Source organism: Pagrus pagrus (assembly GCF_965226575.1).
Source record: "Pagrus pagrus genome assembly, chromosome: 8".
In the NCBI taxonomy this organism is placed as follows: Eukaryota; Metazoa; Chordata; class Actinopteri; order Spariformes; family Sparidae; genus Pagrus; species Pagrus pagrus.
This window is the reverse complement of record NC_140192.1, coordinates 33,980,148-33,986,147: the sequence shown is the minus strand read 5'-3', so window position 1 is coordinate 33,986,147 and position 6,000 is coordinate 33,980,148. Positions and strand designations below refer to the sequence as shown.

Sequence of the window (6,000 nt, the reverse complement as noted above, 5' to 3'; positions counted from 1 at the left end):
ATTTGCCTGGAGGCACGCTCCCATGTTCACGCGAGTCTCCCTCACAGCGTTTGCATTATGGAAGCCGCGCCAGACAAGATGAACGAGACTCGCAATAGATACACACCGGTATTTACATCCTGCTGTGAGCGACCGAGCGACAAACAAACACAAGAGGGATCTGCTGCACTGGTGATTTGAAACTTTGAAAGTCACAGCTGGATACCGGTGTGTATCTGTTGCGAGTCTCGTTCATCTTGTCTGGCGCGGCTTCCATAGTGCAAACGCTGTGAGGGAGACTCGCGTGAACATGGGAGCGTGCCTCCAGGCAAATGTAGCATAGTGACTGTTTAGGCTAGAAAAATGTACTTAATGACGTTGTTTCGAGTAAACTCTTGATGTCGCCACTTCAGGACACTTGGATTGCAGCGGACAAGTAGTATGGAGGAATATTACAAAGTTTTTGTGTAGTTTTATGGACCTTTTTGTCTCGGACGCCATTTACGCTCATTACATGGATTATTTCTGCCGGAGGGTACCCCCGCGGGTCTCCAGCTGCACTTCGAGGAATAAGAAACTACACCGGACTTATCATCAGCATGAGGGTGAGTCGATAATGACTGAATTTCGTTCTAGAGTGAACTATTCCTTTAAGTTTCATAATGAGGCAAAGTCCCCTACAGGACACAAGGGAAATAGCATGTATTTGGCCTATAAATACAGGTAAATTGCCCTATCAAGTGAAAACTAGTAAAATAAATTACAAAAACTCATCCAGGACCAAAGAATGAAAGCCTGATAACATGGGATGCATGATTATCATTTGCCAGAATGTATGTAATATGCATTAATACAGCCCAAATGATCCAAAAATGAAAATTAAAAAACATAAAATGTATCAACAATTGGATCAGGGTTAATGAGGCAATGTGTATTTTTGGAGGAGAAATTCAAACTCAGGATTTTAATATGTATAATATTAATGAAGTACTAATTAGGGGTTGACCGATATGGCATTTTCAGGGCTGACACTGATTATTAGAAATCAAGGGGACTGAAAAACAATATTCATTTGCAGTAAAAATTTAAATCTTTGTGTCAAAATTTCAAAGAACCAGTGATGAAAAAACCTGAATACAATTTATTCATGTACAATTTTGAGGTACTGTGCTTATTATATTTAGTAAGTATGTATATATATATATTTAAGTGAGTAAATGAAATAAATGAGACAAAATGTATACAAATGTAAATGAAATAATACATAAAGAAAAGGAAAAAAAGTTATTTATATATATAAATAACTTTATTATTATTACTATTATTGGTATACATAGATATATATGTATACCAATAATAGCAATAATAATAATCGTAATCATTAATATATGTAGGTATATATGTTCTTTGTTTCCTTGCACATACAGCTGTATAAATATAAGTATGTATATGTGTTCTTTAATTTGTTTCCTGGCACATAAAGCTGTGTAGATATAAGTATGTATATGTGTTCTTTAATTTGTTTCCTGGCACATAAAGCTGTGTAGATATAAGTATGTGCATATATATATATATATATATATATATATATATATACATATACATACATATATATATATACATATATATATATATATATATATATATATATATATATATATATATATATATATATATTGTATATGTATATATATACATATTTATTCTTTAGAATACATAGATACAAGTATAGGAGTTGGTTTTTTTTTTTTTATTAAATCAAAGAGTGCGGTTTAGACCTGCTCTATGTAAAAGCCAGCCAGGCAGACACACTGCTTTATCACTGGATATAAAAACGATTCATCAAAATCAGTATCATGTAAACGCTGGTGCTGTTTATTATCACAGATGTCTCATTTACATGTCAGGATCTGGTTATTATAGAAACAGATTAAATATTTAACTGTCATGTATCATCACAGTAGCAGCGTTACATACTTTGGCAGCTGTAAACACTGGTGAAAACATTATAAAAATACATCCGGCGGTTTGGTGGCCACCTGTTTACTAAACATATGAGGAGTTGATAACGTTTAAAATCATCAAAGAACGGTACAAACGTTGTTTTAGGTTCCTATCTGTTTCCTGAATATATCCGTATGTGTGTGAATGTGTAAATGAGAGACATTAACTTATAGCACTTTGTAGAAGCGAGCTTTATAAAGTTCACTCCATTCACTTGTATTAGTTCCACGGGGCAGATCTGCCTCCTCCAATATGGCGGCGACGTCGACGTATCGCAGCAGCGGCCCAACCCGCTCAATGAGGCGTCTATGGCTGTGTCCAAATTCAGGGGCTGCAGCCCACGAAGTGCGCATTTGAAGGCCAATTACGTCACAATGCTGCGCGAAGGCTGTCCAAATTCGAGGGCTGCTTCAAACGCAGCCCACAAATGCAGCCTAGCCTTCCCTCTGTTTGGAGGACGCATCGCTACTATCCTTCGCGGCCCGCTATATCCCAAGATCCTTTGCGCACCGCTGCTCAGTCCCAAAACAGAAGAGGAGGCAAGAGAAAATGGCGACATCAAGTGGCGAAGACATGACATTTAAATTTAAGTAATGGGTTTATACTCGGTTTTTAGTCATGTAACATCCAACGCCAGATATGATAAACTTCAAAACCTCCAAATTTCAACTTTCAGTTAAAATACGTGACGCTGGTGATGCTATGGTAAATATAGTTGTTATTCACCAACGGGTTCATGTTTATTTTGTAATGTTAATGATTCAATTTAGATATGACACATTTTATTGTAAATTTTTATATACACACAAATAAATGTACACGTTTGATAGATTTGAACCAAAACAGACTTTAATGCATCTCTTCATTCACAATCGTGACGTAAGGGTAAGGGGCGGGAACATCTGGTGAGGCAACCAGGAAATACTCCGAAGGCTAGACCGTCCCATTTAACAACGGTGGACGAGGCCTTCAAAGACCTGTCCGAAGGACCCGGCCCTCGTGGACCGCGAAGGCTAGGCCACTAAAGGCTGCAGCCCCTGAATTTGGACACAGCCGTGGACTGATGAGCTGTAAATAGAGATGCAGAATCAAGCTGAGATACTTTGAATTTTAGCACAAAATACAAGTAAACCTATAGGAAATAATAAGTTTAATTTGCAATATTTACTATTGAATTTATTGTAATCTTTCAATTCATTTATTGTTTACTGAGGTGATAACTATTTAATAGGGATAATTTGTGTGTAACTTTAATTTGTGTGTAAATGTGTTACCTTTACTGTAGTTTTCAAATGGCTGTGTATAGTGTTGTCTTGAGCATTTTCAGGTCACAAAGATCTGGCTTTTTTGCATTGGAAAACACTAGTAAAGTGTCCTAATGAAAACACGACAAAGCCATTTGACTATCTTGTTCATAAATGATGGTGTCAGGACTTTTTTTTATGAGACCCACACTTTCATTGATATGAATACTTGGTTTTGAGGAATGACCTCTATTTTGAGCATGTGACATGCTTTTGCAGGTTATCAACACGGTTTTGCAGTTTGTACTAAAAGTCACAAAAAGGCTACTTGGCTACATATACTTGTCAGTACACAGATACTGAGTACAAGTTCTGTTTGCTGTTTCTTGCAGGTCACGAGAGTGGAGCTGGCTGGCTGCGGACGAGGAAGTAGGGCAATACATACTTGTGCACATACACGTATATGAGAATGCATATCTATTCAGACCTGTAATTCTTAGACTTTTTCACACAGCTATAGATAATTTATTTTTTTTCAATTCTGTACTTATGGTTTCATAATGACTGAGTCACCGTTAATACAAATGAGTTCCAGCTCTAATGCTGCTACTGTCTGTAATATGTTTTTATTTAGATTATTTGTCAGGATATTTTGTTATTATTGTCCCTGTTTGTCCTCATCGCCCTGTCTCTGTCTCTTTGTCTCTCTCGCTCTTTCTCCCCCCTCCACCCAACTGGTAGAGGTAGCGCCCACCCCGAGTCTGGTTTTGGGTTCTTCCCGTTAGTCTCGTCCCACCCCTTGTCATGACATAACTTCTGTTGTGATTTGACACTATAATGAATAAAGATTGATTGGTTGATTGCTATAGCTGTCAATTTTCGTCCTTGAGTTCATAGCTACGTGCTTTATTTGTTAACTGCTATCAAAGAATATGACTCTCCTTTGTAGTATGTGTGAAAGAAGACGCCTCGAGATTTGTGGACTTCTACGGGACGGTCTTTTCATTCCGAAACCCCTCCATTCCGAAACACCTTCACTCTGAAACACCGCTGTTCCGAATCCGACTTTCAAGTTCCAATTACTTCCCAATAGGGTTAGGGTTAGGTTCAGGGGTTCCCCATAGCCTTTTCGGAATAGCGGGGTCTTTAGAAAAAATGGGAAACCACACCATTACGAAGAATGGAAGTCTACTTTCGGAACAGCGGGGTTTCGGAAAGGTGGGGTGTAACCGACTTCTACGTGGTGTCCGCTGATAATGTAGTGGGCTGGTCTGGACAGAAAATGCCAGGGCTGAATTTTTGTCCCAGTCCACCCCTGCTTTTCACTGTGGTCTAAATTTGTCAATCATAACTTTTTATTTGTTTAACGATGCCACTGTTATGACTGAGGTGAGAGTCAGAACGACTGGGCAGATTTCAGCCCTTGGAAGTAATTTATTGAACAAGAATTGCCTACAAAGTAGATTTATATAAAGACACTGTCATTTATAAATCATACAATCCCTAAATTTAAGAAATTGAACTACTGAATTAACAGTCCAAACGTTCTCACAGCTACTGTACATACTGTATATAGGCTACACATGGGGAGGACAAGCAGCAAAGGTTTCTTATAATCTTTATTCATTGATGTATTTATATTTGTAATTATATATAGTATATCAACCACACAAAAAATATGTCTGTTAACAGATTAAACCTTCATTGCACATGAGATTCATATAATCTAACATTAAATATAACCAATACACAGAAAATAAGAATTGTCGACTGAACGTAGTCCTAACTAAGAGCCAATGAGCTCTTTGATCAGGTGACAGCCAGGCGTTTCCCATCATGCCCTGAGGTCTTGCAGTCGGTGGAGAGCAACTGCGGCGCCTGGCTCTAAAGACTGCGGCCGCCTTGATCTCGCGAGGTTATCGTTGCAGGCGCGTCAATGACGTCAGAGCAAGTCGGGATCAAGTCGGACACAAATCTAACCGGAGGAGAGGTTGGCAAGATGGCAGCCAGCACACACGCTTCGCTGTGAACTCCTCCAAGTTTTGGGCACCATTTGCTCTATAAACTAAGGTAAACTTAACGGAACATCACTTTCAAGAACTGGTATGTGAGGAAAAGGACAATATAAGAACCAAAGTCTAACTTGTTATCGATTCTAGAAAGATACACGGACTTTCTCTTCTCCCTCTTCTTTGAGCTAACGCAAACGGGCTAACTAGCCAAACGTTAAGACAACAACATGACAAAACGAGTGAAAGAAAAAAAGGGGAACATTTTGATGGACTGCAATGACGATTCTCTGCTCAGCTTATGCTCTCCTTTACCTGATACTCCTCTCTCAAGCCCTAACTCCAAGAAATCATGCTCAAGAGATAACGACGAGGTATCCAATGCAGACATACTAAAAGCTGTCCAACACTTAAAGCTATGGTCTACGATTTGAAAGATTTGTTATTATTATTAACATCATTTAGATGGTGGTTATGACCCAATAGTACCACCCACACAATGTGAAGAGTAAAAGGAACCAAAAAAATCCATTCTCTCTAGTGTCTGTAAAACTGAAAAGAAATTGACCAATAGGAACCATCCGGCCCGGATGGCTCCTATTGGATCAATTTTCCGATCCAATCGTCGCTCACTCTCCTGCTCCTGCTCACGTCTGGTCCCGACCCACTTCCGCATTTGAAACTACAAGGGAGAGGTTTGTTTTGCCCTGAGCAGTTCAGCTGCCTCTGCTTGCCCCACTGACAAAGAGTCAAAGAAAGAAAGT

At 38.9% G+C, this 6,000-nt stretch overlaps 1 long non-coding RNA gene across 1 annotated transcript; it reads left to right on the top strand.

Moving 5' to 3' along the window:
• The first annotated feature begins 2,818 nt into the window (after positions 1-2,818).
• Positions 2,819-4,095, top strand: LOC311261132. The gene is made up of 2 exons (XR_014623096.1): positions 2,819-3,109; positions 3,620-4,095. It is a non-coding gene; the product is annotated as an uncharacterized lncRNA (long non-coding RNA).
• The last annotated feature ends 1,905 nt before the right edge of the window (positions 4,096-6,000 follow it).